The sequence below is a fragment of the Cupressus sempervirens genome, chromosome 9, assembly GCF_028749045.1.
Source record: "Cupressus sempervirens isolate cs-2001-9-10 chromosome 9, ASM2874904v1, whole genome shotgun sequence".
Classification (NCBI taxonomy): Eukaryota; Viridiplantae; Streptophyta; class Pinopsida; order Cupressales; family Cupressaceae; genus Cupressus; species Cupressus sempervirens.
In genome coordinates this window covers 655944406-655959898 of record NC_143126.1, presented here as the reverse complement: position 1 = coordinate 655959898, position 15493 = coordinate 655944406, and the positions used below count along the sequence as shown (strand labels likewise).

The 15493-nt window shown below is 34.3% G+C and overlaps 1 pseudogene; it reads right to left on the bottom strand.

Moving 5' to 3' along the window:
• Positions 1 to 7735: 7735 nt before the first annotated feature.
• On the bottom strand, positions 7736 to 13957 carry LOC149540439 (methylesterase 17-like; annotated as a pseudogene).
• Positions 13958 to 15493: the final 1536 nt, after the last annotated feature.

The following is a 15493-nucleotide window of genomic DNA, read 5'->3' as shown; positions in this document are numbered from 1 at the left end:
CAAACCAAGCACATTGAGCTTCACATACACTTCATCAGGCATCTGATTTAGGATGTGTCTTTGAGCTTGGAGAAAATTCCCACTACTGAGCAAGTTGCAGACATCTTCACTAAACTTTTTGCATCCCCACAGTATCTTCAGCTGCATTTCATGCTTGGGGTGAAGGAAACTGTCATTGGGGGGTCTCAGTGATTAGTACATGTGGAATTATAACCCTTTAGTAATTGAAACTTTATCCCTTGTTGAGGACTACCCCTTGGACACATGACAAAATATCACATTTTTATTAGAGTTCTTATTAGAGACAAAAATATGAGAGCCATTGACTTTTTTATGTGGTCCCACTCCTCATTGGTATTCAATCAACCCCATCGACAATAAATCTGAATGGCCTCTTCATGGACCAATCAAAATAGGTCCTCTAACATGATAGGTCCCACTCACTATGTCTTTACCCCAGCTCCATTCCAAGTGGAAGAATCTTGTGTTTCTACGAGAGGTTTTGTTGGAGCTGCGAAAACACATCGACCATTGATCTAATAGCCCACCTTTTGTCATTCACAAGCATAAAACCCACTAAAAAAGTACCCATCCATCATAGATTATTCTAGCATGATAAAATATCGTGCATTCTATTAGAGTCATAGGTCAATATGGTGAAAGCTCAATGTTGGGCCCCATTCATTCTTTTCTAGTAACATATGGTATACATGGTTGTATCTTATGTTTTTGAGATATAAAGTGTCAAATATAGATCATGGAACCCAAAATGGATATTGGATAACAAGAATTGGAATTATTAAAATAAGAAATGACACTATGGAGGGTGATAGGGAATAAAGAAGGAAACCATAAAAGAGGTGGGCACCACCCAATTGGAGGAAATCCAATCAACCATAGCAGATATAGAATTCAAAGAATCCCACGCAAAGGAAATGATAGAAGAGGCTAAATCATGGTCTCAAGTTGTGGGCATCTCAACAAGTAAACAAAAGGACATCATTGAGTGGAAAATCAAGTTTCAGATAAGGGAAGAACAAGACTAATAGGGAAAGGCTCCAAATATCATCATCAAAGGCTTGAAAGATTTTGGAGAAAGGGAAATGATTGATATACTAGCGAGAGATTTTCTTACTGATACGCTGAAATGGATAGGTACTATTAACAAGCAAGCAAGAGAGGTAAAAAGGTGGATGGTGGAAGAGATAGAAATGTAAGAGTTGTTTTAAAAAACCTAGAGGATAACAATCTCATCCTTAGGAATATGGGGCTCCTTAGAGGAAACCATATCTATCTAGATGAAGATCTAAATTTTTCTCAACAAGAGGAACAAAGGAAGGAGTGGGACAAAGTAAAGGCAACCATAAGTGAGGAAAGGTGGGCTTTGCTGGAAAATGGGAAAATCCAAATTAATGAGCATCTCTGAAATACGAAATAGGAATTTGGGGCTCTATAGTATTACTTAAGTGTACTAAGTTGGATTTGCAGGGGCTATCCATGGAGAAGAGGTCTTGGGTTGGGTCCCATAGCAGAGGGGAAGTATATTATACTCCTATTTGAAACACACAAGCATGAAGGGTGCATGGTCCCATATTTCAATGGTTACGGGAAGTTTTCAGTTTGAAACAAAGGGAAGGATACTGGGAAAGGTCATGGGGGAATTATAGTGTTTATCAAGGAGAAGTGGGACAGATTTGTGAAACTTGTAAAAGTAGATCCAAACAAACAATACATATGGCTTCAAATCACTATAGATGAAACTATTTTTAGTTTGATTGCTTGCTATTTTGCTCTAAAAAACTCTAAACTATACAAGAGACAAAACTTGGACAACGAAGACCAATTTGCTTCATTAAAAAGAGACATATATCAATTTAGCAATTAAGGGGCAATTATGCTTGTCAGTAACTTCAATGCTAGAAAGACCAATAATCAATCGTTGCATATGAACATAGAAGAAGGAGATGATATATTCCTAGAGTGATAAATTTCAATGTTGGGGAAGCTCCTATAGAAATGAAATCTGATCATATGCCTCTTTGTTTTAATTTGGACTTGGTCACATATAACATCCATAATGAATGTGACTTCTGCATGGAAAAGGCAACCACGAGCAGGGGGAGAATACTCATAAATCAAGAAAATAAGGACATATTTAGGGCTTCTCTTAAACAAATCCTCGAGACAAGCACAAATAGCATAAATGAATGGATCAACATGGATTAGCTAGAACATGTATGCAACAAATTGGTTATCCCTATTCTCCACAAAGCACTAAAATAATGTAGAAGATCTCACAGTAAAAAGAGGGTTGCAAATACTTTTCCTACTAACTTGTGGTATGACAAGGAGTGCAAGGCAACTAAGAGATCTCTAAAAGGAAAGCATAAAAACAAAGAAGACAAGAATAAAAATACAGAGTTGGTCCAAACAAAGAAAATAGATTATATAAATGCAAGATGAGAGGAGTTATTAGCCCCAAGGAAACACAATCCCAAAGACTTTTGGAAAGAACTGCAAAAAAGGAAAGAATAAAACAAAAACAATATCACTATTTCCCATTGGTTAGAATATGTGAAGTTACTTTATGAGCCCATTGAGAAGGAACAACCACGTCCCGTGGTGAACTCTTCTTCAAAGCTCTTCACAGTAGAGGACATCAAACTTAGAATAAAGAAGTTAGAAAATGGAAAGGCAAGTTATATAGAGGGGTTGCAAGCTGAATTTTTGAAACAGGGAGTTTCTCTCCTAGCTCCTCACATAAAAAGGATCTTTAATAGGGTCATTCAAGATGGCTTTATGGATGAATGGACCACTAGTGTGGTTATACCTTTATTTAAGATTGGAGGCATTAACAACCCATCTAATTACCACACTACAATGGTCAACCCGCTATTCATAAAAAAATTTGGGAGCATGGTCGAACATAGGATCAAAAAATGGATGAAAAAGGAAGTAAAAAGAGAAAAAGGACAAGCAGGTTTTAAACCAAGACATTCTACTATTGATCACTACATCACTCTTAGACAATTGATAGAGAAAGTATGGGACAACCAGGGGGAGAAGATTTTTGCTGCTTCGTAGACCTCAAGAAATCCTTTAATACGATGCCTAGAGACAAGCTGTAGAAAATAATGGAAGAATTAGGCATCCCAAATGTGTATAGAGAAGCAATGCATTGACTTTATGAGAAATTTAGAGAAAAAATTAGAACTACAGAGGGAATGTCCCAGTGTTTTGGGAGTGATATTGGTGTGAAACAAGGGTGCCCATTATCCTCCACTTTGTTTGGATTATGTATTGATAAACTAGAAGCTTGGCTAGATGAAATTGACGAGGAAGGGGTCCAGTTAGCTGGCTATGTGGTGAAGCTTCTTCTTTATGTGGATGATCTAATCTTAATATCAAAAACTTCTCATAGATTAAAAGATCACTTAAAGGCATTAAAGAATTTCTGTCAATAAGTGGCGATGCAGGTGAACAAATCCAAGATGAAAATAATGATTTTTTCTTTGAAAAGAAAGGATAATCATTTGGATTTTCTTTTTGAAGGCAATCTGTTAGAAAAGGTGAAAGAATACAAATATTTAGGGATTGACTTCAACGACATGCTCAACTAGGTGACTTGTATAGTTAAAAGGATATAGGGGGATGGAAAGTGCTATATCTGCTACAAAACAGATGTAGGAATGCTGAGCTATGGGACTGTAAGGCCAAGAAAACTTTATTTGGTTTGCTAGTCACTCCAGTTGTTCTTTATAGTTACGAGGTTGGGGGGGGGGGGGGGGGGACAACATGACAAAGTGTGGGTGGAAACAACTAGAGAGGATCCAAAAACATCTAATCACTACTAATATCAAGGCTAAGGCATTTGTATCTTATGAAATCTTGTTAGCATAAACTGGTATGTACCTATTGGAGGCAATTGTCATAACTCGATTAATACATTATTTAAGGAGACTTGACAACATGGATAGCCAGTGTTGGACCAAAATTGCAATGCAAGAGGACTTGTCTAATAGGAAGAAGACTTGGATGAAACAAAACATAAAGTGGTTGAGCACGTGGAATATCAAGTTGCAAGAGTGTCCTACCACTAACACAGAAATAAAGAAGTTTGTTAGGGGAAAATTTCAAATTGCCATGTGGTCTCTTAACATGGGTCAGAAAAAGACACATTATATGAAGTTTTGAATCTTTCTAAGGGGCATGGGGAGCAAGCATATATGGGGTCAACTATTAATAGTAAGCCTAGAATGTTAATTTCTTAGTTAAGGACTAGATTTCATCATCTCAGATGTGAGATTGGTAGATGGGAGAATCCTAAAGAGGAGTGAGAGGAGAGGGTCTGGAAATTCTGTGAAAAAGGGTGTTTGAGACAAAATGTCACTTTCTTATTGATTTCAAGGTACATGAGGATATTCAAGCTCAATATAGGGTCATCTTAGGGAATGACATAAGCATACACAATTTGTTTGATGATGATAAAATACGACAAATTTTTGGTTTGATTGTCAAGATTCATAACATGAGGTTGGAATTGGAAAGGAATTAGTATTAATGCTTCTGATTTGTGGTCCCTTAAACTAATGATCTCGTGGAAATCATTTAAATCATTCATTCAAAAATTCATTCATAAAATTGTTGATCTTTTCTCTGCATGAAACAATGTACACTAGATTCTTGGGCCCACCTTTGCCACCCGTAAACATCTCATGTTTTTATGATGAAGTCTATCATAACCAAAAAAACATGAGTAGTATCCTATCTAATCTCATTCATTTAGCAAGGTCAAGGTATTGCATGCCCAACCATCGTCAACTAGAAGTATCTCATGTTTTTGGGTGAAAGAGGTGTCAGGGTGCCGAAAATACAAGGACCCTCGATCAAAACTAGACCCACACAATCTAATGAACACATGATCGACCACGAGATATAAAACAAAACTTGGGACCTAGGAACTTAATACTAGCACTTGTACCTAGGAGGTTCAAGGGTCACACTGATATATACATTCCACTCAGATCATCACGAATTGATAATCAATAATACATTCTAAATATTTTCATATAAATATTGCAATCTAAAAGAAAACAATCATATGAACAAACCAAGGTTATAAATCTTAACCACTTCTTTCAATGCATCACAAGAAATCATAGATACATGTCCACATCACAAAATATAGGTAATCCTTGATCTACAATTCTACACAGTGATCAACACTAAACTAACCACATAAACATTGTATTGGGACTGAACCAGACTCTTTTGCACTAGCCTTGACATGTATATCAATAAGATTTCCACTCTCATCAAATTCTAGGGAGAGGAATAAGCCTTTAAAAACATGCATGGTTTGTTAACAAAGTGCAAATCACCACAAATCCCCATTTGTCTAAAGTGATATTCGGCCCTTGTGCTACCAAGGTCACTAGCAATAGTCATTGCTGTTGTTTCTTTCCCTTTGAAATAGACTTTCAAAAAACCATTTATATGTAGATAAAAGGTTTCTAGTTTGCATTAGTGTGCATTGCAATTGCAATTTTTTATTATATTTTCTCTCTCTTGAGTTTTAGATCAAATTCCATGATCTTTTATTAGAAAGAAGAAAATTTGAAAATAAAAATATACAATCAAAACCAACAATAAAAACTTAATATGTAATTTTCTCAACTCTTAAAGAAAGAGGCCACACAATCTCAGGGATACTGCAAGCTAGAATGACAACACTGGACTCCATCTCAAAAGAGAAAAATGAGCAATTCTTATATCCCCTCATAAAACATTGTTGAAACAATACAACATACTTTAGAATAAGCTACCAAACTCTTTCATGGAGTATGGGATGAAGGAAGATTGGCTATTTCTCGAAGGAAAGTTGCTATTGATGATAGGGTTATATCTAACGTTAAAAAGAATTACGTGTATTGGGAAAATATTCTATAGGGATACAAAGTTCTCCGACGCTGCTATAAAAATGTTCCCCAAAGATGATGATGAGACCCTGGTGAAATTAAACAAGACCTACAACCTACTAAAGGCTATCAAGAAAATTTGGAGGAAGGTGCATTCACCAAGTCATCCACGACCTATCACTTTCATCTTAATTGAAGACTCATAGTCTTTGTCAATATACATTTATACCTTCAACATCACCTCCAAAATTATACATATCAATGAGTCCTAAAGGTACAAAAAAAAAACATTACCGTTATAATCTTGCAAACATTTACACAAATAAAAACAATTTAGCATTTAGATTTTCACAATTCATTGAAGTGGAATTTTGGAATCTATGGAAAAAATATTGTAGTAGTAGTTTACTTTCACCTTTTGGATCCTAGAGTGTGAACGATCCTGAATATGATAAAAAATGTCAATGTAAAAATGAATTATTTATAATTTGTAAAATACAAACAAACACAACCTATTTTCCATTCATTACAGCTCCATAACCTATTAAACTATTTCTAATTTGAAAAATCCAAACAAACATAACCTGTTTTCCATTCATTATAGCTCAGTACCCTATTAAATTAAAGACACTACAGAAATGAAGGAAGAGCTAAAAAGTAAGTCAAGCTAAATATTATGAGACTAGCTATATAAACATCATATTCCATAATCTAAGAAACATTGTCAACGATTCTATTTTTGAGAGTTTTGTGAGGCTTCATATAAAAAGAGAGAAAAACAAAACCTGCCACCATTTTTTGTGCTTGGGGACTCTGATTTGAGATAAGAGTACAAATTGCAATTCTTTGGTATTTGATTTAAAATTTTCCTTGCCAAAATTATGATGATGGCAATTGGATAGTAGAGAGTGATTTCTTTGTCACGAAGTTTAGATGCACCCAAATTCACCCTTGGTCCCCGAACTCTAATTAATATGCATTTTGGAATTATTTATGTATTTTAAAGTTGATGTTCAATAATAGTTATGTCAAGAATTGAGAAATAACCTTTTTGCTTCTCCCAAGATTAATAGTACTGTGCAAGGGAGATAATTCATGTCTTTGGCATGTAAGGTCCACAATGTGCCATTTCCTATTGACAATCTCTGCAATCTTCCCCAACTATTTTGAGAGTTGCATTGAAGGTGACCTTTTGAAAGATTCAAAATTTTTAGTTTTTTATTTGCAAGTGATTTCTATCTTGTTTATCCAATTTTGTGTAAACTGGGCGAGTCCCATTTTGTGCCTTATTACAACATGCTCTATTTGTCATACCCATTGCATGTTCTTAGCCAATTTGTTAAATTAAATTAGTAATGATGTTTCAAGATTGTTAAAAGGAAATCGTCATACCCATTGCATGTTTGTAACCAATGTGTTAAATTAAATTAGTGATAATATTTTAGGATTGTTAAAACTCATCTTACTTTACATGGTAACATTAATTAATATTATGAGAATAACATTATTTAATATTATCTCTGTCTCTGGGTTGGTTTCTAACCCTACCATTTGCATTCATTGATTTTTTTTTTATTGATGTTAATGTTAAATATTACATTAAATTCATATTTCCTTTAAAGATTATTGCACCGTTGTTAGTCTAGTTTAAATCTTCAAAGCGATAAGATTAAACCCTTAACCCTAAATTGTATGTATCACGAGGCCACTATCTTGTCATCGTATTTTTTTAATAGAAGTATGCTTTCCTGCAATTTTTTGATGTAAACTCTTGGAATCTTCATGAATTTTTTATTGAATAGAAATATAGTTATTAATCATGCGAAAAGGTGGGCAATTTCAAGGAGATGAGTATGGAGTTCCAGAGGTAAAGAGAAAAAAGGACTATGATCAGTATCCATGCTTAGGAAAATATTAGGAGGCTAGTGTCTGATCATAGCCTCTTGTTTTTCTATTAAATTTACTCTGTCCTGCAATGTTTTTACATATAATCTTAGAACCTTCATTATTTCTTCAAACTCTTCATAAAATTTGGCTGTTTGGAATGCCAAAAATGGTGTTGGTCTTAATAAGGGTTGAATCCAGAGCTGCATCCTAAAGAATTTGAATAAGATATTGAACACACATCAGTAATTCCATTTTAACAAACATGCTATTATTCTTTTCACACAAACAAAATTTTTTTTAGGCATGTAGATGTGAAGCTAGAGTTGCATCTTGAAACTTTGAATATGATATTGATCACCCACCAACAATTTCACTTAAAAAAAATCATGCACAAGATAATGGGTAAAAGGATAGGTTATTGTTCTTTTGAAACAATCAAACAAAAAAAGTTGTTATAGAATGTAAGCTTCATTTATACCTCAAGAGGGTTGAGTTGATAGACATTTTCTCTTTGGAATTCTACCCTAATTTTTCAAGTTGTTGGGAGATGCTCTGGACTAAGACCATGGTGGAATTCACTCACTTTAGCAATTCTAGAGCTCCCTCTAGAAAATGTTTTAAAGGGTTTATACTCGTTAGTTTAGTCAAATAGAAATATGTGAAACCATGCTAAAATCTTATAGGGTATGTTAAGATGGGGACGATAAATTTGTTGTTCTGACCTGTATGGTATTAATATGCAATTGAGTCACTTGATTACCAAGCAGGTCTCTATGTTTCTTTGAATGGATAGATAAATATAGATACTTCCTCTAGCCCTCTTTGTAGGATTTTTTTTATGGAAATGCTTATAAGAGATGATTCATTTTTCTGTGAAGTAGAAAATACCTAGCTGAAATACTCAAACAACATTGCCAAGAAACATGGTTTACATGAAAGTATGCTAAAATCTTTCTTTCTCTAGGATTTTGCTTCATGAAAATGTATATATGAGACAATTCATAAGTAGGAATTTACAACAAACTAGTTGAACATCTTGCTCTAAACAAAACCTGCTTGGAAACATTGTTGCCCCAATAAAAACTACAATTGCAATCTTAAAACCAAACACATGAATTGCATGGCTCAAGCTCAGCCACCCTACACTATGACCAACCAACACAACTTGAACAAATACATAAAATTAAAAAAACACTGATATTATCAATATGCCTCATTTGACAACTTACAGAAAACAAGATCACAGACAATTTGGTTTCACTCAGAAACCTTTTTGGAGTTGGGTAACTGACATTGTTAGAGTAATTATTTGTTTACACTTATTAATTAAATCACTTTGATTTAATTAAATAAGTTTCCTATTACTCTAGTTTTCTTAAGCTATCTCTTAGGTGCATCTAATTAATATTTTATATTAATTATAATGTGCAATCTAACTTTTTTAAACTTTAGGTTACCCTTTTTGGGTTTCGATCTCCTTTTATAAGGATTGATCTCTTTGTAAGTTATTCATTCACTTTTGATAATAGCAATATCTCTTTTTTCTCATCAAGAATGTCTTATTTATAGATCTTGCAATTTCTGCCTCAATAGCTTTTTCTTCTCTCTTTCTATGACAAGTGTTTGCATGCAAGTGATTCTTGGGAGCTGTGGGGTTGAGCTTTCATCAACTTTAACATGGTATCAGAGCTCCAAATCTTCATGCCCCTGTTCAATTTATGAGAAATTTTTCTTAGCTTTCAGAACTGTGTTTTTTTTTATTTTAGAGGGTTTCAATTTTCAGAGTTATTTTGTATTGGATTTGGGGGGGGGGGGGGGGGGGGGGGGGGGGGGGGGGGGGGGCGCGGTCTCATTTTCTTCGGTGCTTTTTGAGCCCAAACAGACCTCACCGTTGGATTTGTAGCACCCAAAAACCCCTATTTCCATATAAAATTTGTCTAATTTAGACACAGTTGAAATTTAAGGCAAAAAATTACTATCAAATTTGGGCACGCTTCATGAGGCAATAATTTTTTTTAAATTAAAAAAATAAAAATAAAAAGAAAAAAAATCAAAGTTTCAAAAAACCTTGTTTTCTTTTGTTTTTTTTTTTTTTAAAAAAACCTTTTTAAATCTTCCTAAAAAGGATGCCTGCATCATTAAAAGTATTGACACCACAGTGACATCAGCAAAGTACTAATGCAATAGGTGTGACAGCCACAGGTGCTGACATCATCATTTTTGGAGCCAAAATTTGACAGCCTTCAAACCATCTTTTCTATGATTTGGTTTGTCTTAAAAAGTTGTCTGTGGTTTTTTGGCCATAACTTGAGCATACAGACATATTTTTTTGATTTGAAAAATGCATCGGAAAGCTTGGTTCTAAGACAAAGACATTGGTCCAAGTGTTTTTGGATTTTGATGTAGTTTGGTTGCCTATTTTGGCAGTCAAAGTTGGATGTTTCATTTTTCACTTTGGGAGGCATATCTTGAGCATCCGATCTCCAATTTGGGACTTCTTTATATCGTTGAAAAGTTGTTTCCATGCTCTTTCCAGTGATGCTAGTTGTTGTCCTAGATTTTTCTCTAGGTACATTCTATTTAGTCTTATACTTTTTTGCATTCTAGTGGATATCTTGGTTGTTTTAGGTCTAGCGATCAATTTTGTTGCTTCAGATGCTTCGTCATGACTTGTACTATCTTTTGTATTAGTCTTATGTATTTTTTGATCATTGTTGATATCATTTGTAAGCATCTTTATGCAAACACACTGAGATAAAATGTCACTTCATGCATTTCGGGATCCTTTTCATCATTATGATTTGTTGTACTCGCACTATATTATAAAGTGCCATAGGGGGATAGTTGATGCCGTTTAGGCCCTCTTCCTTTGTCAAGTGAATGTCCCTTCCACAATATTAGCCCCATGATGTGTTAATGACACGTGCCTTTATAGGTGTTTGTACCTCACTCTCGATGTGCCTGGTTCCTATGTTGTAGGAATTTTTTTGGTCTATTTTCTCAATTGCCTATCACCTCACCTTGTCTGCATTAAGGGGGGTTCTTCTATTTTTTCTAATGCTTCCTTGGTTTGATGGTTCATTGGAGTAAGCTATGTATTCAATTTTTGATCCTATATACTAGGTGATTGTAGTGGTTGGCTACCTATGCATTTTGGTGAGATGGATCATCTACCATATAGACACTCTTGGTTCGTCCCTTCTATTTTTGTACAGGTTCTACATATTAGTAGTTTCTTTTTGATAGAGTTTGCAGCTTCTTCATGCTTTAGTGGTTCTCTTCATTATCATTCTTTGTTCCTATCTTCTAGAACATTCTTTGCTATCTCTTTTTGGAGTAGGGTTTTTCCCATATGGTTTTCTCTATTTCTCCATTTCATAGAGATTTTGTTGTGATTGGGTACCTCATCAGGCCTTGTTGCCGGGACCCATTTTTTTACTTTCATAGTTGTGCTAGGTTAGCTTACCTCTTGAGCTTTGCTTGAGGGGGGGTGTTAGAGTAATTATTTGTTTACACTTATTAATTAAATCAGTTTGATTTAATTAAATAAGTTACCTATTACTCTAGTTTTCTTAAGCTATCTCTTAGGTGCATATAATTAATATTCTATATTAATTATAATGTGCAACCTAACTTTTTTAGGCTTTAGGTTACCCTTTTTGGGTTTCAATCTCCTTTAATAAGGATTGATCTCTTTATAATTTATTCATTCACTTTCAATAATAGCAATATCTCTTTTTGCTCATCAGGAATGTCTCATCTATGGATCTTGCAATTCCTGCCTCCATAGCTTTTTCTTCTCTCTTTCTATGACAATTGTTTGCATGTAGGTGATTCTTGGGAGTTGTGGGGTTGAGCTTTCATCAACTTCAACAGACATAAGAGTGCCATAATAGGAATGTCATAATCTTCAAAAGATGCAGCCCAAGTATAAAGAAGGATTGGCTTCAGAAGAAAAAACTTTATACAATAGAGGCATCATAATCTTCAAAAAATATTGCCCAACTGTATAGAACGATTGACTTCACAAGGAAAAAATTTATATCCAATTAATAACAAAAAAAAATCTATATGATAAAGGTTTCCGCCATAACATATATTACACACTCTAGTTATTACAATTAATATATCTCTATTTCTACTATTGGGGGATGCAAGTTGCCCAAGGCTAAACACGGGAAATGATTTAAATCTATTAATCATTTCAAGTAGGATGTACTTTTTCTAAAAAAATCAAATTGTAATTGTAATTATAATAAATGATCTATTTGGTTTTGAGAGAACCAATATGTAACAGAGCCCTATGATTTTAATTCATAGGTTATGACATTTAATAAATGTGCTTTGACTTTTTCATTCAATTATGTTTTTTTAAATCTTTTAAAAATTTACTTTCTTTCTTTAACTTTATTTAGATTTTTTTTTTTGATAGGTAACATTTTGTATCATGTTGATAAAAAGAGAGTTACATTGCTTTGGTATGGCTAAATTCCTTTCAGCCTATAATACTACCCATACCCTAATCATACACATGCCATTAGACAAAAATTCAGATTATGAACACTCTAAAAAAAGACAAGATCACCCAACTCAAACACTTAAGTGATTAAAACAAAAAAAAAAAAGCCATCACCATCTCCATCTCTACTTTCTGTTATTTCTTATTACTTGAACCATTGCGCAACTTCCTCGCGAGTGAATGTTGGACTTGAATGGTCATCCATCACCAAATTCCCTTACCTCCTCGACGACGCTTTGCATTACCCTCCTCTTCAATGAGAAAGGAGGCATCCACCTAGACACCTTTTAATGTGGACGCACCCTCCTTAAGGTGGAATTTCTTCACTATTTGGTGGCATATTTGTTTTCTAGGAGTGAGTGTGCTCTTCCTTGACATGGCCTTCATAAAGCCTCATTCTTTCTCCTCTAGCACCCAAATGTGCTCAGTTAGGAACTCCACTATCTTTTTCCACCCTTGTTTTTCTTTGGGAATATGGGCACCTTGTGGATTTGAGGATAATCACATAACCAATTGCCGAATTGAAGAGTCCCCTCCACCAATTAGCCTCTAAGGCTCAGTTCCCATCTCAATGTCTACACCCAGAACAACTCTCTCAATTATGTCTTCCAATCCTAGAAGCCATTACCTATCCACACATGTAGCAACAACTAGACAGATCTCTTCTTTTGATTCCCCCACCATCAACATGAGAGCAAAAAATGGCGATGCCACATCCAGATTTGATCTCCTCTTCCACAATGCATTCAAATATTCTGGTCCTAGCATCTATCGTACACCATCTAGAAATGCCAGGTCATAAAAAAAAAGTGTTTCAGATGTCACGTGGTAATTTGGCCTTCGTAGGTCTACATCTAAGAATCCAAAACCACAACAAAGTTTTCCTCCATTTTTTTCATAGTGGAAAAAAAATAAGCTTGACCTACCTTGTAACTAAATTTATTTTCCTTGGAACTCTTTGGAATGAAGTACCAAGGAAAAACAACACTCCAGTTGACATACATGAGGGATGCATCAGTAGATTAGAAATCTCTACTTACCATGGAATGATTTAATGTCATCGGAAGTCAAACTCATGATGCCTTCCCCTTAAACCATCCAAATTGAAAATATTCATGTGTGAATTAACGTGTCTAATGTACAAACAATAGTGCTCTCTTTATTCTAGTCCAAGGTGACACAAGTCCTCAAAGATTTCATTTTGTGGACCCAATGTTGCATTGGCGCTTATGTTGACTAACATGTATGTGACCTTGTTTGCTTCTTGAAATGAATGTGAAACCTTAAAATCATCAAATTCTAGAAGCAATTCTTTGATTTGTTGTATACATTGATCCAGGTGCCATGCCTCCATCTTTCACCTCTTAATGCCATTTATGATGATCTCTGAATCACCTTCCAAATGAATTCTTTTACAACCAATTTTTTCTCATAAGACAAGAGCCTCCCTGGCTATAAAACATTCTGTAATATTATTTGTTCTATCATGCAAACATTTGGCTACAAAATTGAGAATGCTGCCCTTGTGGTCTCTTGCCACACACCCACACCCTGAAACACCTGAGTTTCCTTTGGCTGCCCCGTCAAAGTTAACCTTAATCCAACCATCCTCTGGAGGTGTCCAAAATGTCATTGCTCTCTTCAAGGTTGGATTAACCCCAACAAGCCCATGAACGAGCAACTTTATTTAGAATTTATTATTATATGATATGATTGTTATATTAATTATTAGAGATAATTAAATAGAATTATATTTATGATAAATCATATAATTTTTTTTAAAGTTATATTTTTAATTAATCTTAATATTCCAAATATTTCATCTTTCTATATTTATTTTTGTAAGGATACTAAAATAAGCTTATTAATAATTTTGTCTTATTGATCTATATATGTCTCTTCTTCTAATTTTTTTGTCTTTGTATTACTTTCTCTTTCTATATTCTTTATTGATTTAGACCTCATGACTGCCTTGTCTTTATGTTCTGTATGATTGCTATCTACTATGATAAATTGATCTTCTAGATCATTATGTAGGAACAACACATCATGGGAAAGCATATTTAAAATTTTCAAGTTGAGCTCTATTTCTTCTAGTGTTTCCTTTTCTATTCTATAGTCTTTGCAATTTCTATATTTATCCATTGAAATTTGGTAATCCATATTTGTCTTCCATCTATACTTTGTATCTTCTACTCTTCTTATGTTTTCCCTTTGGTCTACTTGCTTTGCCTCTTTTTCCTTCAAATCTTGATTGTTTGTGTTCTCTTTGTCCTCTAATTTTCTTTGTTCCCATTTTCTGCTACCTTTTTCTCCCTTTTTTTGATTATCCTTAATGCTTCCTTTAGATTATTCTTTATGTTTATGAATATCCTTAATAATAAGGATATTCATGTTCTTTTTTTTCGGCGAAAAATGGCAATGCCATTTGGATATATTTATTTATATATAACCTGGTTCAATGGCTTGTGAAGGGAAGACATTATTAAGAAACCCTCTAGTTGTTACCAAATATAGAGTAATAGAAAAAATAGACAATCATGTATACAACAAGATCATCTCAAGAGAAAAGTAATTGAAGCCCTTATAATTTTGAGCATACAGTAGAGACCTTACAAAAGCAAACCCAATATACACAACATACATGCATATGCCATATAAACTTAACATCTTGCACCACCTATCCACTATACATAAAATGTTCACAAAAATGCCCTTTCATATCTACAAATTTTGGTCTCAATACAAAAAATCAAGCCCTTATGAGCTCCACCAAACATTACACTTCATCCGCATATTTAAAAAATTACCATATTAATACCGGAGAAAAATAGACCGGCTTCACAAAAAAACCATGAATTTGCTGGTAGTTTCCCATTCCTCCCAACCCAAAATCAACTCATCAATACTGGTTCCCAATCGATCAAAACCAAGGCCCCATCTTCCAAAAAATCTAACTAAGAAAATGGATTATCTATCTACATTATATTGACTGAACTCTACTCAAAATCCTCCACCTGCACTCTGTTCTTCACATATCCTCGCGTGCTTCTTAAACCCCCATGACCATGACTGAGAAAATCCTCAATAAGCTGAGCTTTCCCTTTGAGATATTTAGTGGCTTTTGCTGATATAAAATGTCTATGACTCTGCAAAATATTATCAATAA